At 47.0% G+C, this 19508-nt stretch overlaps 1 protein-coding gene across 2 annotated transcripts in view; it reads right to left on the reverse strand.

The window, feature by feature from the left end:
- TBL1XR1 (TBL1X receptor 1) overlaps window positions 1–19508 on the reverse strand; it is a 158598-nt gene that overhangs the window by 73017 nt on the left and 66073 nt on the right. For both annotated transcript variants that reach the window (XM_033150676.1, XM_033150675.1), the window contains exon 2: window positions 4624–4688. The gene's annotated coding sequence lies outside the window, so the exon portion shown is untranslated. The remainder of the gene's footprint in view (window positions 1–4623; window positions 4689–19508) is intronic.

Consider the following 19508-nt stretch of genomic DNA (forward strand, 5'->3'; position numbering starts at 1 on the left):
AGTCGCCGCACCGGTTTAGCGCTGCGCGCGGGGACTCGCCGAGCGGGCAGCTTGGTTCGGGGGCAGTTTGTGGGCTGGTTAAACAACCCCCGTGGGCCGCTTGTGGCCCATGGGCCTTAGGTTGCCTACCCCTGGCCTATTGGTTACAGTTTCCCACCTGGAACTAGGGAGCTCAAACATCAAACCCACACTCAGCCATGAAGCTGCCTGCTGCAGCAATGCCCATTTACAGCCTAACCTACGTCTCAAGAGGTGTTGCACAGACAAAAATCCACAGTGCGAACACCATGTGCACTGCCCTAAGCTCAAGGGAGTCGTGGGATATTGCTACCATTATTACTACCGTCACCTAGAGGTCATCAAGGAAGCAGGCGAATGGCATGGAAGGTTAGGAAGGCGGTCTTCTGTTGACGCAGCACAAAACAGCATTCTCATAGCACTACATACAAAATACAACCACAGGCGCGTTTGCCTGTCTTGCAAAATTAAAAACACCTTAAGAACAAAGAACTTTCCTGCATGCCTCCTTATTAGTCCCCATTTAACAGTTAACGTCTACAGTGCTCTTGCCTTTTCCCGCACCCCCCAAAAGAGGCTCGGTATTGCCAGCACATGCCTAATGCCAATATCGGCGGTGAGACTGAGCAGAGGAATGGACCCCTCTGGGCTCTGCGTCGATAGCGATGGAAGCAGTAAAAACGGGCCACTAAAAGCAATGATAGATTTCTGATGGGCCAATCCGGGGAAGGGAAGTGGGTACTAAAAGACAAGAGGCCAATGCAGGGCTCTTTAGGAGCCAGAGGCGGTTTTACAAGGCCCCAGGCCCCCGTTTCTGGCACTTGCTCGGTAAACAGGAGCTTAAGTTGGAGTTTATGCTCCATAAGGAAGGATACGTGGAAGCATAAAGGAGCAGCCACCCCAATTCTAAAAGACAAAAAAAACACAAAAACCACTCACCCCTGAAGCAAGAGAGGCCAATAAAGAAGCAGAACAGTAAAAACCAAGCCAGCATTAAAAAAAGGAATGCTGTTTGCAAACCTTCTCCTTTCAAGAAACGGGGAAAGCCACAAAAGCACAAAACCAATTCATAGAACCGTAGAGTTGGAAGACACCATGATGTCACCTGGTCCAATCCCCTGCAATGCAGGAATCGTTTTTGCCCAGGGTGGGGCTCAAACCCACGACCCTGAGATTAAGAGTCTCTTGCTCAACCAACAGAGCTACCTGGGGACTGCGGTGGGGCTGACGGTACTGGAGCCTTAAAAAAGCAGGTGACCTCCAGGTGTTTCGGATGGCCAATCCCACCAGTTGCCAGGGGCTGATGGGAGCAGCAGTCCGAAACATGTGGCAATGGCTGCATCATTCAGCCCGGACACTGAGCTCCAGCTTTGAGGGCCTTCTGGCAGTTCCCTCACTGCGAGAAGCAAAGTTACAGGAAACCAAGAAGAGGGCCATCTCGGTAGTGTCTCCCGCCCTGTAGAACGTCCTCCCGTCAGATGTCAAGGAAATAAGCAACTATCTGACTTTTAGAAGACATCTGAAGGCAGCCCAGTATTGGGAAAACTTTATTCACTGATTATTTACAAAACGGCGTTTCCATGCGCTGCTCTGGTTCGCCAGAAGCGGCTTAGTCATGCTGGCCATATGACCCGGAAGCTGTCTGCGGACAAACGCCGGCTCCCTTGGCCTATAGAGCGAGATTAGCGCCACAACCCCAGAGTCGTCTGTGACTGGACCTAACGTTCAGGGGTACCTTTACCTTTACCTTTATATATGCAGTAAGCCGCCCAGAGTGGCTGGGGAAACCCAGCCAGATGGGTGGGGTATAAATAATAAAGTTGTTGTTGTTGTTGTTGTTGTTGTTGTTGTTAAAAACAAAGTTCCGTCCACAAATAATATAGTGCTTTCTGAGATTAAGCAGACAGGCATATGACTAGAACCCAGGATCATCCAATGAACCGAAGGGTGGGAGAGTCCAAGGAAGCGAAAAGGAAGGACTTTCTTCACACAGCATGTGGTTAAAACTATGGAGCTGGCTACTACAAGGTGTAGCAATGGGCAGCACCGTAGAGAGCTTAAAGAGGGAGTTAAGACAAACAACATACACCACCAGGGCGGTGAATGTGCTACACAGGTCAGATTAAGGAGTCATTTTACAACAGAGCGCGCAATGCAGACACAAGGTGACAGGTTGCTCCTGCCATGAATCTGAACTGATAATTTGTGAGCAGCTTGTGAAATCAGGTCGAGGGCCGGCATGAAATTCAGCCAGGGGTCCGCAGGTTGCCCACCGTGGCTTCAGGTGTCGCCCAAATACCACAAAGAAAGGAATAAAATTCAGCTGGTCTTACACGCAGGTTAGACCTGGCTCTCCCAAGGCTTCGCCAGAAGGTTGCAGAGTCCTAGTGCCAGAGGTTGAGCCACAGCCCTTCCACAAGCCTGTCTTTTGTAGCCACAATGGAAATAAACTTCCATTTTAAATAAGGAAGGAAGGAAGGAAGGAAGGAAGGAAGGAGCGGACATTCTCACAACTGTGACTTTTTCATCCAGCACTGAATTCCATGCTGATGCAGGGCAAATGGAAAAATACACAGAACCCCTGTGAACTATTCCCCCCCCCCCCCCGCGCTATGCTCTTTCTACAGAAAAACTGAGAAAAAGAGGAGAAAAGTGAAAAGGCCTCTCTCTCTCCTCCTGCTCCAAGCAGTAATTATGAATCAGTTATCACTACACCAAGTAACAGGCCCACAAGACTCTACAAATACTTATTTTCTGGCACAACCTGTAGGGGGAAAATTAGGAGAAGACGCGGTAAGGCTTCAAACAGCCTCTTCCTGGTATTTTAAAAATTAATGAAGTGTTGGGAGTAGTTTAATATGCAATGAGTCATGTTTTTTAAGAGAGGCAATAATGCAGAACAGTATTTCAATCTTGGCTAAGTCACAGTACGCAAGCATGAAGTAATATAGGGAAGGGGTTGTATTCTGCTAGAGAAAGCCACAGACGAGAAATCAAACAATTAAAAAAAGAGAGCAGAAGAATGCTACAAGGAGGGGCTGGAAAGTTCTCAGTCTTGTGTCCAAACCCACACTCTGCTTGGGATGAGAATTTTTCAGCCACCCACACTATTAGCTTTGCTGCACTGGGGAACCCAAATCAGAGGTCTCTTCTGAACAGTAGCTGTGTGTTATGGAAAGCAGAACTCTATGAAGCTGTTTAGAACAACAGATGTGGCTCAGGGTCATACGAATCTAACCTCCCCAGGGCACACATGCTCACCATCCTTGCCACCCCATGATTTGTGTGTGTGTGCAATGGGGTCTACATCCGGCACTCCATTAGGGGAAACACAGATCACACGGACAAGATCCAACCACGCTGGGGTCAAGACATGGAGTTAAGACTACAGTAATGTACAAATGGCGTGTGGGGCAGAAATGGGCACCTTGCGTACAGTTTGAATACCTGCACGGGGTTTATGCTACACTTCAGTGGTGGGCAGATGGCGATGATGACCTTGTCATCATTTAGGTTTTTCGGCACAGGCGCCTGAAATTAAGCAATGGAGTTGAATGGGACTTGCATCCAAGAACCTAGGTACATAGGACAGGGCTTTGAATTCTGTTTAATTCCCTGAATCAGAAGTGCATCTCATAATAATTAAATAGGGAAACGAGAGAGGCCAAAACTTGTCCCTCCAGAAGCTCCAGAAATGATGGGACTCTCGTCCAAAGATACAAACATCAAGTCTCCCATATGCTTGGAAGTACCATCAGTTTGCCAACATTGGCCTTCTCCCACACCCCAATTCTGTAATTTTCTTTGTGTATGTGTTTTGTGCTTTTTTTAAGCAAAATCCTATGAAATGTGATTTAAAAACCCAGATCGAAACCCCATGGGGGATTCCAACATTCACACGCGGCGAATCGTGACGATTTCTCATGCCAACTCATGTACATACAAAGTTGGCACAAAAGCATGAATCTCTAGACTCAAGACAGGGAAAGTGAACTCAGCCCATTTCAGCGCCAACAGGCAATAGGAAGCCCCACCGGATGGTGGCCAAGTCATTTATGAGTTTATCACACTGGTGAAAGTACAGAAACTGTTATACTGGGACAATGCTCATTCCATTCTTCTTCTCCCACTCTTCACCCCATCTCTTCCCTTCCTCCAGTTTTCTCGGCCAACCAACAGCATTCTGTGGCTAAGATGTCCCTGCCATACAAACATCCTCAAGTTTCGGGTATTATTATTATTAATTTGAAAGGGGGGGTATTCCCCAGAGTATGCAATAACTTCCTCTCCCATGTCTCAAAGACCATGTTTCTGTTGTCACCTGAGTTCGCTATGAGAAGGAGTGATGCTCCAGCTTAGCCAGGGAAGAATTTTGTGCTACCAATTGCACAGGTATCATCAAACGCAGCTGTCAAAACGGACGCAGTTACTGTCAGATGGAGAAACAGGCCTCCACATATGCAAAATAACCAGGTGCTTTTATAGAAAAGGGAATTCCCGAGCCTAGGAGCACATGTGCTTGCCCTCTTCTCCTGCTGGCAAAAGGTTTTGTGTAAAAGCCGCATCACAAGAAACTTTTTGCAAAGGGAGTTTCCCTGAACTTACCATTGGCAGTGCATTGATGGGTGGAAGGTGTCCTGTTAGGAGCCTCCCGTCACAGGAAGATGGTACTGGAAAAGAAAAGCGAGGGGAAAGGTTTACCATTAAAAGCAAAAGGGGGTGTTAACACATCATAATGTGACAGTGGACTGCTCAGAAGTTTTTTTTAAGGGGAAAAGCCTGGAATTTCTCACCACTGGATTTGCAGAGAGTATGAGTTGCTGTCATGTTTCCAAGGAGGCAAAAGTTAGTTAATATATGTTAACACATTTAGAATAGATGCATTGCAAGATCAGAGATGGGGCTAAAAAGCAGCAAGGTGGCAACACTTGGCTCAATCCACACACTGCTGCACTGGGGGATGGGGCGGGGGAAGGACAATGAAGTGGGGGGAGGATATCTAGCAGTGTCACCACTAAGTGACACCGCCTCCCCCAGTCCTGGAAAGCCCTGGGTCCAGGAAACTGCTTGGCTCGTGCTGCTTTGCAAAGGGCACCCACTACACCGGGTCCCTAAATTAGAACCTGCAAACAGCGGCGAAGGAAGCCGCTTGGCCACCCGGAGCGGCAAACCCAGGGGGACCTGGGGGCTGGGTGTCGCTCCATAGCTCGCATGCGCAGCGTAGCTACGTACGATGCATGAGTCGCTGCATAGCGATGCTGCGCATGCGTGCTACGGAGCGGCAGCGGCAAGCCGCGAGCAAGCCGCAGAGCAAGGCAGCCTCGCTCCGCAGTTTGCTCACAAACCTCGCGCTTTGCTGCTTCCTCGCCTCCGCCCCAGCAGGAAAAAGGAAAGTGCGTGCTGAGCAGGTTTGTGACACCCCCTCCAGGGTGGTACCCGGGGCGGCGTGCCCCTTGCTCTGCCCCTGCCCGCAAACCCCACAACGCTCCATCCGAATTCAAGATCCAATGCCCCCTTTAGTAACAGCAACACTGCTGCTTGATGCAGTCGCTGCAAATGCCTGGGGACCACCATTAAGATGAACAATGTGGATGGACGGAACCTACCTAAAACCACTTCCCGCAAGCGAGGCTGCAATCCTACTATGCGTGTGCATTTGCCGCAGCTGCGCCTTTGCACCAAGCGTTTCCAAGGTGGCGTAACGTAGCAATATAAAGTACAGCAAACACAAAATGAAACCAGGCAGGAAACCCACAATGCCGTCAGTATCAAAAGTTAGCAATGGGGGGGGGGGAGGGAGAGAGAGAGAGAGTTGCACAATTACATCCCGCCAAAATCTTGAGAGAATACGGTAGGTCAGCTTTCAGAAGGCGTCTGGAAAATATTTTAGAAGCAGGAGACTGTTGGGCGATGTGCTCCAGGGCTGAGATAACATGAGAGAAGAGGCTCCTACCTAACTTTTGAAGAGTGGGGGGCAGTGGAGATATTCAGAACACGGCTTCCACTGATACACTTAATATGTGTGCAGGCACTGAGTGCAATGACTATTTAATATAGAGGGTGTTGGCGATCCTTCTCAGATGGCCCACCACAGGTGCCAGTGACCCCCCCACAATGATGGCAGGGTCCAGCCATCACCTTAAGGCATTTTCCTTGAGATACCAGTCTTGTTCCAGCATTTGCCTGGGCACAACATTCCTGCTGTAAAACGTCCTGCAGGCATACGGACAGCTCTTCACACCTCCTCATGACCAGCACAAAGGCTTGAAGAGGGTGGCTGGGGAAACCCAGCCAGGTGTGTGAGTAGATGTTGCTGTTATTGCTTTTTTTGCAGGAGAAATTCCAAGCGTGTTCAACTGAATAAGCTCTTTAGCACAAATATGTGATTGTGCGGCGGTCTAAAGTGTTGTCTGTGTAGCAGGGACATTGTGGCAAGGGCCCGGGCGTGTGCCCCCTTCCCCGTTTTTCATTTGGGTATCAGTTAGGAGAAAAAGTACGCAGCGTGCAAGGTTGGCGATGGCAGCAGCGTCGGAAAAGGAGTAAATTAGGCATCCCTGTGACATTGTTTAAAATATTGTTATTACTATTATTATTAATTTTATACCCTGCCCATCTGGCTGGGTTTCCACAGCCACTCTGGGCGGCTCCCAATAAAATATTAAAAACACGATAAATACATCAAACATTTAAAACTTCCCTAAACAGTTAAATTCGTTAAGCCAATCAAGACAAATGGGCTTATTTCCCCCTCATTTTGCAAAATAAGCTATTTTCTATTTTACATGTTTTCTCTGTTTTGAGTGGAAAGGGGACAGCACAGAGACTCAAACCCTGTGAATTATGGGTTGCATCCAACATTAGCCATTGTCGGGGATTGCCCGGCTCCTCGCGAGGAGAGGGCGAGGGGAGGTCCTACTCGGGAGGAGAGCCGGGGCAAAGGTATTGCTTGTGAGGAGCGAGGGGAGAGAGATCCTCCTCTCGAGGAGGAGGGGAACGGGGGGGGGGCTACTCGAGAGGAAGAGCTGGTTGGAGGTCCTGCTCAGGAGGAGGGCAGGGGAAGAAGTCCTCCTCGGGAGGAGGACTGGGAGAGCAGCTCTTCGTGAGAGGAGGGCTGTCTACGTTACAGGGAACTCCAGCCGCTTCTGTCGGCGGACTCCTCCTCCTCCTCTAGCCTGTCGCCTGAGCTCTCTCCAAGGAAGGAGCTGCAGAGGCTGGGAGACTCTGGGCAAAGACCCAGCACCACCAAAGAGAGAGGATCTGAGGGAGAACTGCCACTTCCAGCGCCAACACAACATCGGGGGGGGGGGTCAGGAGGCACCGCAGATGTCGTTTTAGGGTGCCGAGACTTTGGTGTTGGGCGGGAAACCGGAGAGGGGCACTTCCGGATTCTGCAAGTGACTGAGCGGTCATGTTTTGAACTAGCTCTACACTGTAAAATAGTAATCCGCAATAAATAGTCTTAGCAACTGAAGGCTCTGTCGTTACTCATGAGCAACACTTGGGAGAACCCTGACGGCCATATTCATAGTAGACCCACTGGAAAAAAATTAATGTGCCCATTAATTGCAAATGGGTGGCTTAAAACATAGGTGAAGGCTACATCACCCCAGTGACTCCCATCGGCAGATGTCACACAGCACAAAATCAGAAGTGGGTGAGGAGGTAACGAGGCAGGATTGGGGCCTAGGGGAAACCATAGAGTAGGAATGGGTGAATCCCTGGCCCTCTGGACAGGTTATCATGGATGGGGCTCCTGGGAGGTGGGAGTCCAGCAACAGCTGAATGGTCACACCCCTGCCAAAGAAAACGTGCACACTTTCCAAGGGTCTCCCAATGTTCTTGGGAACCTGGGCCCAAACAGCAGTGTTAAGTTGCAATGAAGCATTTATGAAAGCCATCATGGGGATGGAGGAAGAAACAGGTTATTCACGTGACCAGCAGCAACGCAGGTGTGCTGAGAGGAGACAAAATCGAAACTCCCTGCCTCCAATCCCAGACGACTGTTCTCCCCCCCCCTCCATAGAACAGGCCGAGAAAGCAAGCTCCATCTCATTTTCCTCACTGTGCATTCAAGGCTTCGCGACACACGAAGACTGACCTACATTCAAAACCAGCATAAATGTAACCCAGATGTTTGGAATAATGAGCATGAAAATCTCTACCCCTCCCTACAACTGGAAAGGGGGGGGAGAGAATGACAGGAGGGAAGGGGGTAGCAGGGTGGATATATACAAACAATTCCTAGAATAAAAAGGCATCCCCAAGGACTGGGAGGGGACACTTTGCGCAGGGACGGAGAAGCTGTGGCCTTCCAGGGGTTGCTGAACTACAACTCCCATCATCCCTGACTATCGGCCATTTTGGATGTAGAAGCCCAACAATAGGTGGTTTCTTCCCCAGCTAGGTGGCAATTAAAGACATGCCTATTCACCCGGAATTTCTGTGCATCATGTAGACGAGTGTTTCCTTAAACTTGGGTCTCCAGCTGTTTTGGGACTACAACTCCCACAAAACTCTGATGTAGACTATAGGGCCTTACTAGCCTAGGGAGTCACTGCAGGTTTTTTGCTGTTAGCTTAGCTGTTATAACGGACGGCATTTAATGACAGCGGTACCTCTGGTTACGTACTTAATTCGTTCTGGAGGTCCGTTCTTGAAACTGTTCTTAACCTGAAGCACCACCTTAGCTAATGGGACCTCCAGCTGCCACTGCGCCGCCAGAGCACAATTTCTGTTCTTATCCTGAAGCAAAGTTCTTAACCTGAAGCGTTATTTCTGGGTTAGCGGAGTCTGTAACCTGAAGCGTATGTAACCCGAGGTACCACTGTATCATTCTTGCATTATGTGTCAACGCAGTACATGAATTATGTGCGCTGCCTTGTGCTCCGCGAGAGAAAGGGCAGCATATATAAATATAACCACCACCAGTATCAACATCTGTAGCGCCACAAGGTCCCTCTTCCCTCACGCTGTTGCGGAAGCCAACCTTCCCAGGACCTTCTCCAAGCTCAAAGCAGAATTCCTCACACAAGTGCCTCAAGAGCATGACCCTGGTGTGAAGCAGAACATTCACACGTTTGCAAATGGCGACGGGGTGGGTGGGAAGGTGACCTCCCTGCGAACAAACTGTAGTCACCTACAGGTTGCCTTCGACGTCCTATGTTTCTTGCCATCAACAGATCCTTCTGCCCAGCAAACACCCAGCAAATAGTGGGTTAAGTAAGGGAGTGGGGGGCAGTAGAAAGTCTGCACTGAAAGACCCCACCACCACCACCACCACCACAGGAAATGGATTTCCGTTTTGCCAGGGTTAGGCTGGCTTGGCCAGCAATTGCCCCAGTCCTGAACGGAGTTTAGATCTGGCGCACTTTACGCTGGCTTAACTTAAGACAGCGTAACTTACCGGTAAACTGGTAAACCCTTGGGCTGAAAACCTCACTGTGCCTTACTCAGAAGCCAGTCCATTGAATCCAACACGGTTTGCTCCTGGGTAAATAGGAGTTAGCATTGCAACCTTAATCTGCTATTGCTGGACTAGATCCTTTGGACCCCCCACCCCCCACCCCAGTTTCCTGTAGCTCAAGGCTGGAGAGTCAAACCCTTTGACTCAAACGGTTCTACCCAGAAATCTGGAACTCTGATTGCTGCAGTTTGGACTGTGCTTTCTTTATATCTTAGCCCATGGGTGGGCAAACTAAGGCCCAGGGGATGGATCCGGCCCAATCGTCTTCTAAATCCGGCCAGCAGATGGTCCGGGAATCAGCGTGTTTTTACATGAGTAGAATGTGTCCTTTTATTTAAAATGCATCTCTGGGTTATTTGTGGGGCCTGCTTGGTGTTTTTACATGAATAGAATGTGTGCTTTTATTTAAAATGCATCTCTGGGTTATTTGTGGGGCATAGGAATCGTTCATTTATTTCTTTATTTTTCAAAATATAGTCCGGCCCCCCACAAGGTCTGAGGGACAGTGGACCGACCGGCCCCCTGCTGGAAAAGTTTGCTGACTCCTGTCTTAGCCCCTCCTTTTCTTATTGTCTTCCTCCCCCCCATCCAATTCTAACGTTTGACACTGGTTTATTACAGAATGCAACCATCAGTACTGAATCTTCCGAGAACAGCGAAAGTAATACACAAAAGGCAGGCAGGCAAAAGAAATCACGCTACACATTAGCATTACTCGCTGGCTTTACCTGTTTAATCTTTACGACTGCAAATTAATGTCTGTGATTTCCCCGAGGCAATCAGAACTTGAAAACTAAAAATTGAACTATTTGTAATCCGCTGCATATTAATGAATCACACTTTATTTATTTTTTTTAAAAAAGACTACCTTAACTGGAGGTGGACGCCAATTACTGCAACCAGTATAGCTCACCACAAACTATTCCATAAACTTCCAACATCATGGATGAACGCCTACCTTGTCCAATGGCAAGACACCTCGTTCGCCAAAAACAATATGCTCAAGTTTTTACCCGCAACTTTATTATTTTTGTTCAATTTCTACACCACCTTTTATCAAAGATTGCAGAGTGGTGCGCAACGTTAAAAACATACTGTATATTCTGGGGTATAAGACTCCTTGTTAATCCAGGAAAATCTTCTGAAAAGTTGGGGGTCGTCTTATACGCCGGGTGGAGAATCTGCGGTCAAGTATATCTCAAACTCTATAGTTTAACTGGAAAAGTTGGGGATCGTCTGATACGCCCAGTCGTCTTATATGCCGGAAAATACGGTAGTTCACATAGCATTATAATAATCATAAAAACAATTTTGAAAACCACAGGGGGGGGGAATCATACCAATCGTCCCTTCCCACTTTTAAAAGATTGTCTAAAATCTAACACTGTATTCTTACAACCCACCTAAAAGGGTAAGAAATCTTACAAATAGATAATTTTTCCATTAAGGGTGGAACGATGTGCTCTGTTTAAATATGCTATGGTTGCCACCACCTTCGGGGAAGGACAACAGCAAAGTGATTGTGCATGTGTTTTATAATGTGTGAGGCCCAGGGTTCAATCCTTGGCACCTCCAGTTTCAAAGAGGGTCTGGTCGCAGGTGATGCCACGTAACCTGGAGAGCTGCAGCCAGCCTAAAAAGACAACAGTGACCTAGATGAGCCCACCGTCTTGACAGGGCCTAAGGCAGCTTCTCATTATGTGGTTCTTGCAGTTTCGTTTACTGCTTGTACATCATTTCCAAGCACTTCTTAATCCGTTGCTTAAGTTTCGGAAATCGAGAACAAACTGTTTCTTTTGGTGCTGTGTTTTAATTTAAAAGGTTTATGCCCTGCTATTTGGCAAAAAAAAAAGGGAAGTGTCAAGAGTTGTGCGCAGATGTTGAAAAATAAACGCAGTAAAGCAACAGATTTAAGCAATCAAGGAATGCTAACAAGTCCAGCAGCAAAATCTAGCCCAAGAAGTTAAGAAGAATCAGATGCAAGCAACATCAGCAGTTGACAAATGACCTTTTTAACACAAAGAACCCCATGGGTAAGCATGTTTCTCTCCTAACCCCTGGGGTTTTTTTTTGCAATGAATTTTTTTAAAATCTCTTTACCTCCTAAATCGAACGGTGCATCTGCTCTTATTTTCAGCATGCCAAACGCTCACCATGCAACATGACGACACCACAAACACCTGGGTAGGTGAGGAACATCAAGCTAGCAACAGGCACAATTTGCTCAACAAAATAGCAAGTCTACAGTTGACATATACACATCATGTTGGTATCTTCAGGAGGAGCATGCAGGGTCCTTGCATTCTTGTGAACTGCTGCTTGCCACCAGCATGTTTCCTTTCTGAGAAGAGCCTGCCCTGCGGTGCATGTGGGCAGAAGGAGTTTTTTTAAAACAATGCAGAAGAGACCACTCTGCCACCTTATACATTTAGCATGTTGCAACAGCCTTGCTCCTCAGCAGGAATTCTGATAATTTCTCTTCCCCCTGCCTTTTTGCAGGCAACCTCCGTTTGCTCCTGCTACCCCTCTCCTTTATCACTGAAAAAAAACAGGGGAAAGGTTCAGCACAACACTGTGATCTACACATGAGTGGACAGGGACAGACATAATTGCCAGCTTTGAAATCCTGCATCTCCTCCTCCCTGCTCCACACTTAATTGGAAGACAGTCTACAAGTTTTCACACTTGCAATGCGTCAAATGCAGGCTGGAGCCGGTTAGATGCACACTCACATTCGTATTTTTTCAAACTTGTTATAATTAAAATTTGTAGGCCACCCTTCATCCGGAGATCATTCACAACATAAGAATACAAAATGAGAACACAAAACACATAAAAAACAAAAACCAATAACCCCACTTCCCACAAACACATTAACCAAAGGCCTGGTTATAGGGAAATGTTTTTGCATGGAGCCTAATGATATATAATGAAGGCTCCAGGCAACCCTCTCCAAAAAAGACCATTCCACAAACAGGGAGCCACTGCAGAAAAGGCCCTCTTATGGAGGAGGCACACAAAGAAGGGCCTCGGATTACGATTGCAGGGAGGGTCCAGATTGGTTCACATGGGGAGATATTGCATTTGAGCCATCAAATGGTACCGTACAAACTTAGAACCAAAAGAATTCTAGACTTTTGCCACTTGTCAAGAGTCTGTCTCCTTATACCATTTGAACAGCCAGACAGGCTACACCAAGATTGGCAAGCCGGCTAAAGTTTGCAAGCAACTGAATTTAAGAGGGAAAACCTTTCAAAAGCAGAACAAAAGGCACCCGAAGCCAGGGCAGGGAATACTCAAACCAAAAGTCCTAGCAGATCATATTCCCCCTTTTTTCCTATTATTTTTTTTACAAACATTTCTAGATCCAAGCTGAGTAACCCGTAACTGCTGCAAAAGTATATACACAAGGACACAACTGCAATCTCAGGGGACTGAGTGCCAACATAAATAAAGCCAAAATGGGGAGGTATCAGCACGCTACTATCAATAGTAATAATAGTATAGTAGTAATAGTAGTAGTAATAATAGTAGTAGTAGTATAGTAGTAGTAGTAGTAGTAGTAATAATAATAATAATAATAATAATAATAATAATAATAATATGTTTATTTAAAGTTGGGAGGGCAAAAGGCACAGGTCACTGAGGTTGAAGCTTATTCCTCAGCCATCAAATGTTGTGTGTCGTATGAAAAGAAATGAAGGGAAGGGTGTCTGTGGAATGGCATACTGCAGGAGGGCATGGCTGGCAGACACTGAACAAGAGCACTTGTACTGGCAAGGCAAGAATGCATTGCAACTTTCTGCTGCAGGTATTTAGCATCTTGGTCTTCAACTGCAGCCAGGTCCACATCAACAAGCAAAGAGAGAGAAAATATGGTCCTTCTTCCAACACACACAAACATCCAAGCTACACATAAGGTACTGACATTAAGTGCTCAACAGGTCTGTATCTAGTAGTTCACCCTCCCAGAGGAAATTCTACTGCTGCTTTGAGACGCAACTGCATGCTACTGTGGCTAGAGAAGAGTGCGCATGACTTGTATGAGATGCTGGCGGGGGCCACGTGGTGACATGGTGTCGCAAGCACTGCCTCCCTGCCACTGCTGCTACCCACCCCCACCATCCACCCTGTCTGTTTACTGCTGCTTCCAGCGCAACACCCACCCAATAAAAATGTCTTCCAGGGTGTGGAGTCCCTCCCCTCCGAGGTGCAGCTGTTGCGGAAGAAGGGTGCATCAATGGCAGCTGCTGGATGCCCTGAGACATTAGAAAACCGCTATGTTTCCAAGTTGGGTTGAAAGGTGACCCCAGCTGGGTTCCAGCAGCTGCTCCTCTTTTAAATGAAAGCCGCCTCTTCTGTGTAGACATGGGGTAGCGCAACAAGTGCAGGGAACATGTCAGCGACAAGGCTGCTGCAACACACATGTGGCCAACTTGCTTGCTTGCCTGCTTGCTTGCTCTCTTGCTGACTAACTGGTGGAAGATCCGCTTTCACTGGCGCCAGGAACAAACACTTTCAAAACTGGCATGGCACATCTGCCAGTCCGATGTAACGCAGGACACGCAAGAAGGCATCAAAACCAGACCATGAGTGTGTATCAGACCTGCTGGCTGGCTGAGAGTTGGAGCCCAACAATTTTGGAGGACCCCAGTGCTGCGATACACCTGTCGAAATCAGGGTTTCCCAAACTTGGGTCTCTTCCAACTGCTTTTGGACTACAACTCCCATCATCCCTAGTTAGCAGAACCAGACGTCACGGGTGATGGGAATTGTAGTCCAAAACAAAAAAACCAGCTACAGACCCAAGTTTGGGAAACCCTGGTCTAAGTGATGGCAAGCTACTCCCTGTGTGACCACAGTCAAACGTGATTAAGAAATGTTAAGAGGGCCGATAAGCAATCGCAAGCAGGGAAACCAAGTTAGATTTTCAAGCACAGATAAGTGTGCTCTCAATCCAGCATGCACACACAGGACTGGAGGGGTACATGCACAACCAGCATTTCATGAGCACATATTTTACTGTAAAGTGCACACACAGGGACTGCAGCACTTGGAACAGGAGAGTTTCTCATCTAAGCTCGACAAGTTCCCTTCAACCAACCTGGGTTGGTTTATTATTTATAATTGCCGACTCCTTCGGCACCCACCAACTCCTCCTGAGCACTCAAGTCAGAATGGGTGTTATGGAGAGAGTCAATTTTAGTCGTAACACTTCCTTACGACATTGAATTGTGCTATTTACAGGAGCGTTCCAGTACATACCATGGCATTTTAAATATATGCATTGCACACACATCTAAAAATTTGTCAAATCCCAGACATTCTGGCTGACAGCATTTTTTTTTGTACACAGCTATTTAAAATCTCTATTTTGGGGAGCTGGCAAGTGCAACTGTTCTTAACTTTTCTCGCCGTAACAGCCGCAGACCAGGGATTTGCAAAGGAATATTTTCAAGCTGGCAGGTTGCAGGGTGGGGAACAGAGACAAGATGGGCGTCACTGGGGACTGCAGAGTCTAAAAAAATTAACTCAGGCACCCTAGGGCAATTTCCTCTTCCTATTTCAGCTACCCAAAGTACGGTAACCTATTATGCCAACCAACTCTGCATACTTTGGGCTGGTGAGACTAGAGGAAAAGAATTACTGAAATTTTAAAGTCATGGAGGGACAGAATTTTCCTGTAAAGTGGGGAGGGGGGGAGGACAGAGGGAGGAACAGTTGTGTGGGTTTGTTAGAATTAAATATATTTAATACTTATTTTCAGACGCAAACCTGTGCCAGATTTAGGATGGTGCAGGTGGTTCCCTCACGCAGGGTGCCAAGCCAAGGGGGAGATAGAGATAGAGGTAGAGGTAGAGGTAGAGATGATAGAGATAGAGAAAGACAGATAGATAATGATTGATAGATAGATAATCCTATATCTAAAGGTACCTACAGAGAAAACCCATTAAAAAGCAACTGTACCAAAATAAATTATTGTGAAACTAAGAATTATTCAGGGAGGGCACCAAATTTTGTCCTCGCTCACTATGTCTTATTTCCAAAGTTCACCCCTACCTTTCAGAAGAAAGAGTGGAATAAAAATTTGATAGAAAATAAGAGCCAGTGTGATGTAGTGGTTAAGACTGGTAGACTCATAATCTGGGGAACCGGGTTCGCGTCTCCGCTCCTCCACATGCAGCTGCTGGGTGACCTTGGGCTAGTCACACTTCTCTGAAGTCTCTCAGCCCCACTCACCTCACAGAGTGTTTGTTGTGGGGGAGGAAGGGAAAGGAGAATGTTAGCCGCTTTGGGACTCCTTCGGGTAGTGATAAAGCGGGATATCAAATCCAAACTCTTCTTCTCTTCCTCTACTTACTGTGTTAACATCCAATGCACCATTTATAACATAGCTTATACATTTGTACTGATTGGCTGATTCATGGCATTTATACTGCACATGTTGACTCAGGAATGCCACTGACTTCAGTCAATGGAGCATTGCTCCCACAGAAATGCACACAGGAGTGCAGCCATGTTCCAACAGTATGAACATGGCCTAGGTTGCAACCCAACGCACACCAGCGTGTTTGAGCCAACAGGCGCCTTACAGTCCTGCGACGCACCACTGGAGACAAGACAAGCAGGCTTAGCTGGGGAGAAACCGCTTCAGGGCCCTCCCACCATTGCCCCAGCGGGAATCCCAAGGCCATCTTTCCAACACGTGCCCATTTCAAGAAGCCAAAAGTTCCTGCCTTTCCTCCTGGGCCTATAGAGTCTAGTTCCCATACCCCAATATATATCACCTCTACTGCTCTCAAGGATGCTATCCAACATACAGGTGAAACTCAAAAAATTAGAATATCGTGGAAAAGTAAGCAATTGTCTTCATTAGCTACTGGAGTTTAATATATGAGATAGACTCATGACATGCAAAGAGAGATATGTCAAGCTTTTGTTGTAATTGTGATGGTTATGGCATACAGCTGATGAAAACCCCAAAGTTGAAATCAGTTTCACCTTTTAAGTTGAATTACTGCAAGAAATGAACCATTCCACGATATTCTAATTTTTCAAGTTTCACCTGTATGGCAGAGGAACAGTGGAAATGGGTCTCTGCAAACAAACAGACCTGAGTAAACAAAGCAAATATGCCTGCTTACAGTTGAGCCGGCTTGCAATACGACACTCTGAATTAACCTCAAAACGTACCATTTCTCCCCAAACAGTTCAGAAAATGCATTATGCATTTCCTTGGCATAAAGCAACTTTTTGCCACACACCGCACTCCTAAAATATGATCCGGTGTGTGCCATGCTTTCGAAGCTACTCCCCCAGTTGAGCGGACAGTGCTGTGTCCCTGCTGCCCATTTGGGGTACAAGCAAATAAAACATTCTCCGTTTATTGGCATTAAAGCAGCCTTTGCAACACTCTCCGTTTCAAAGGAGTTTGGCCCTTCTCTGTTGATTTGATAATCCTGATTCTCGCACTGTCTCGGCTTATTTGCTTTGTTTTGAGCTCTGTTGTGAGCTGTCTAAAGATCTGGATTTGTAACAGGCTTGCAAGGTATGCTATAAAACATTTCAAATAAGCAAAGTGTGGAAAATTGGGAATCTATCTACCTCCATACCTATCTACCTAGACACACACTAAAAACACCCATTTCTCTTTATTCTCTATTGCCACAACATGTCCACATTACATATTCTGGTGGGTTTTCAACTGTATTTTTATCTCTGCTTCCATTTCTTGTATTATATTTTCTTGGGCGAGCTCTACGGCATTCAAATTTAATACGATAAAATTGCCACGCAATATATATACACAGCAAGAAAAACACATTTTAAAACTGTACAGCACTTAGCACAGCGCACTGCAACCACTGTAAGAGGTAGGCGGGTTAATGATTTAAGTAGTTCACCAAGACCGTCAGCAACATTTGAGTGATCCACAAGGGGAGTCCGGGGAGCACTGCCCTATTGTATTTAGATGGCAGCAAGATTTCGAAAGTCTTTATCCCAGCTGATTCCAACAAGCCCCTCTTCAAGATGCAAGAATGTGTCGCGTGTATTGCAATTGATGGGGTGCCTGGGGCATTAGGGGAGAGGTAGTAGCTCTGGTGGGGGACGAGTCGTGCTCCTTCTGGGGTGGTCTTCACACCTTTGGTCCCCACTCTGCATTCAACTCTCACCTGTGGCTCCTAGAATCTGTGAACATGCGACGGCTGCCACATCCCAGGAAGCGGTTTCGACTGGCTGGTTAAACCAGGTGAGAGCAGCCGGTGGGCCTCAACCCCTCAGTGAGTTAGGGACTTCCCCTGCATGTGAAGACAGACTCTGTCGGATTGAGCAGAGTGGGTCCAACAGTCAAGAAGGCAGTTTCTGCATGTGCTGTAGAGGGGAGTGGGCGGGGGGAAATGGGGCTCATGAACCTGGGAAGCTAGGAGAAGGAACACTCTGATCCTGAAACTCTGCTGCCTTGAGGGATACCTTCAGAAGAAGAAAAGGCTAAACCCGACACAAATCTGGAGTGGAGTCCCTAAGGTGGTTGAATGGTATGCATCCTTCCTGCAACATCTGTAGCCAAGCTGGTGCCAAACGTATTGCTCTGCTTTCCTCTAGACCACATCAGCGAGGCCGGGGGGGGGGGTGTCCTTGTTGTCTGGGCAGCCCAGGACCCCCATAGACAATACCCAGGCTTGCACCCTAAGGAGGTCTCTTCAGTGCTGCTAAGGCAGCAACTTGACTTCACCCCCAGAGGTACACTCCCTTGTCTCTCGAGAAAGACAGGTTCCAACCATTGCCACTGCCGTTGAGCTCTGAAAGCAGGCAGGTTTTGTCCACCGGCGCGTGTTATGATTCCGTTGCTTCTCAGATATTATTACCAGTGGTATCCCGGGTTACATACTTAATTCGTTCCGGGTTACAGTACGTAACCCGAAAAGGATGTAACCTGAACAATTCGTTCTGCACATGCACAGCCCAAAAAAAGCCGGGGGGAAACTGGGGGAAACCGCAAAAAACACTCTGCGCATGAGTCAGGTTGCGCTTCCAGATTAGCGGAGTTTGTAACCCGAAAAGTATGCAACCTGAAGCGTACATAACTCGAAGTACCACTGTATTGTTGTTGCTGGAGGGGAAATTCCCTACTTCCTACAAGTGTGCCTAGCTGTATATTATATATTCCTTAAAAAATAAAATTAAAAAAGGCTGAACAAAGCTAATATTTAAGCTGCATGAGAAAGGGGTGGGGGTGCGACTGGGCCTGATAATTATGTAGGAAATCTGACCACCACCACCCCCCAAAAAAAGAGAGGTTGAAACCATAACAGAACAAATCCTTTAAAAATGGAGCACAGCTTAAACGCATTTTCACTGAGATGTGTGCCTGAGTGGGGGCTGGGGTAACCCTTATCAGATGCCTGCATGTGTGCTCAATAATATAATTACAACCCTGCCACTCAGATTCTACAGGATGTTTAGCAAATATTGGCCCACATATGGTAAATATTCATCTCCAAAGGCTCACACCTATGAAAAAGGAATTGGCAGTTCCATCGCTTGGGTGACGGGCTGCTCCATCCTATATATCGTCGCCATGGTAACCTGACAGCCTGATCCCCCTCACATTCTCACCTTGCTTGCTTTCTATTCTGGTTTCCACAGAGCAGCTCATCGGAAACAGCATTACACAAGCTTTTTGTTTTGTTTTGATTTTGATTTTTTTTGCTGTGTGATGGATGTTCCTACCGCTAATTGGTAGAAGGTGTACCAGATGCTACCAAGAGGGACATTCTATTTTTCTAAACTCACTTAACCTGCAATTAATAACACAGCCAACCTTGGGATCGTCACGTTTCCAAAGTGTTCTAGAAAAGCAAAACAGGAAAATGCACAACCTGGGCAAGGAGAGAGGCTTATGCGAGCGAGCTCTCTCTCTCTCTATCACACACACACACACACACACACACACACACACAGTGCCCAGACAAAAATAAAGATATCTGGTACAGCATTTTACTCGTATGCTTATAGTCCCCTTAGG

This window comes from Lacerta agilis, chromosome 5, assembly GCF_009819535.1.
Source record: "Lacerta agilis isolate rLacAgi1 chromosome 5, rLacAgi1.pri, whole genome shotgun sequence".
NCBI lineage: Eukaryota > Metazoa > Chordata > Lepidosauria > Squamata > Lacertidae > Lacerta > Lacerta agilis.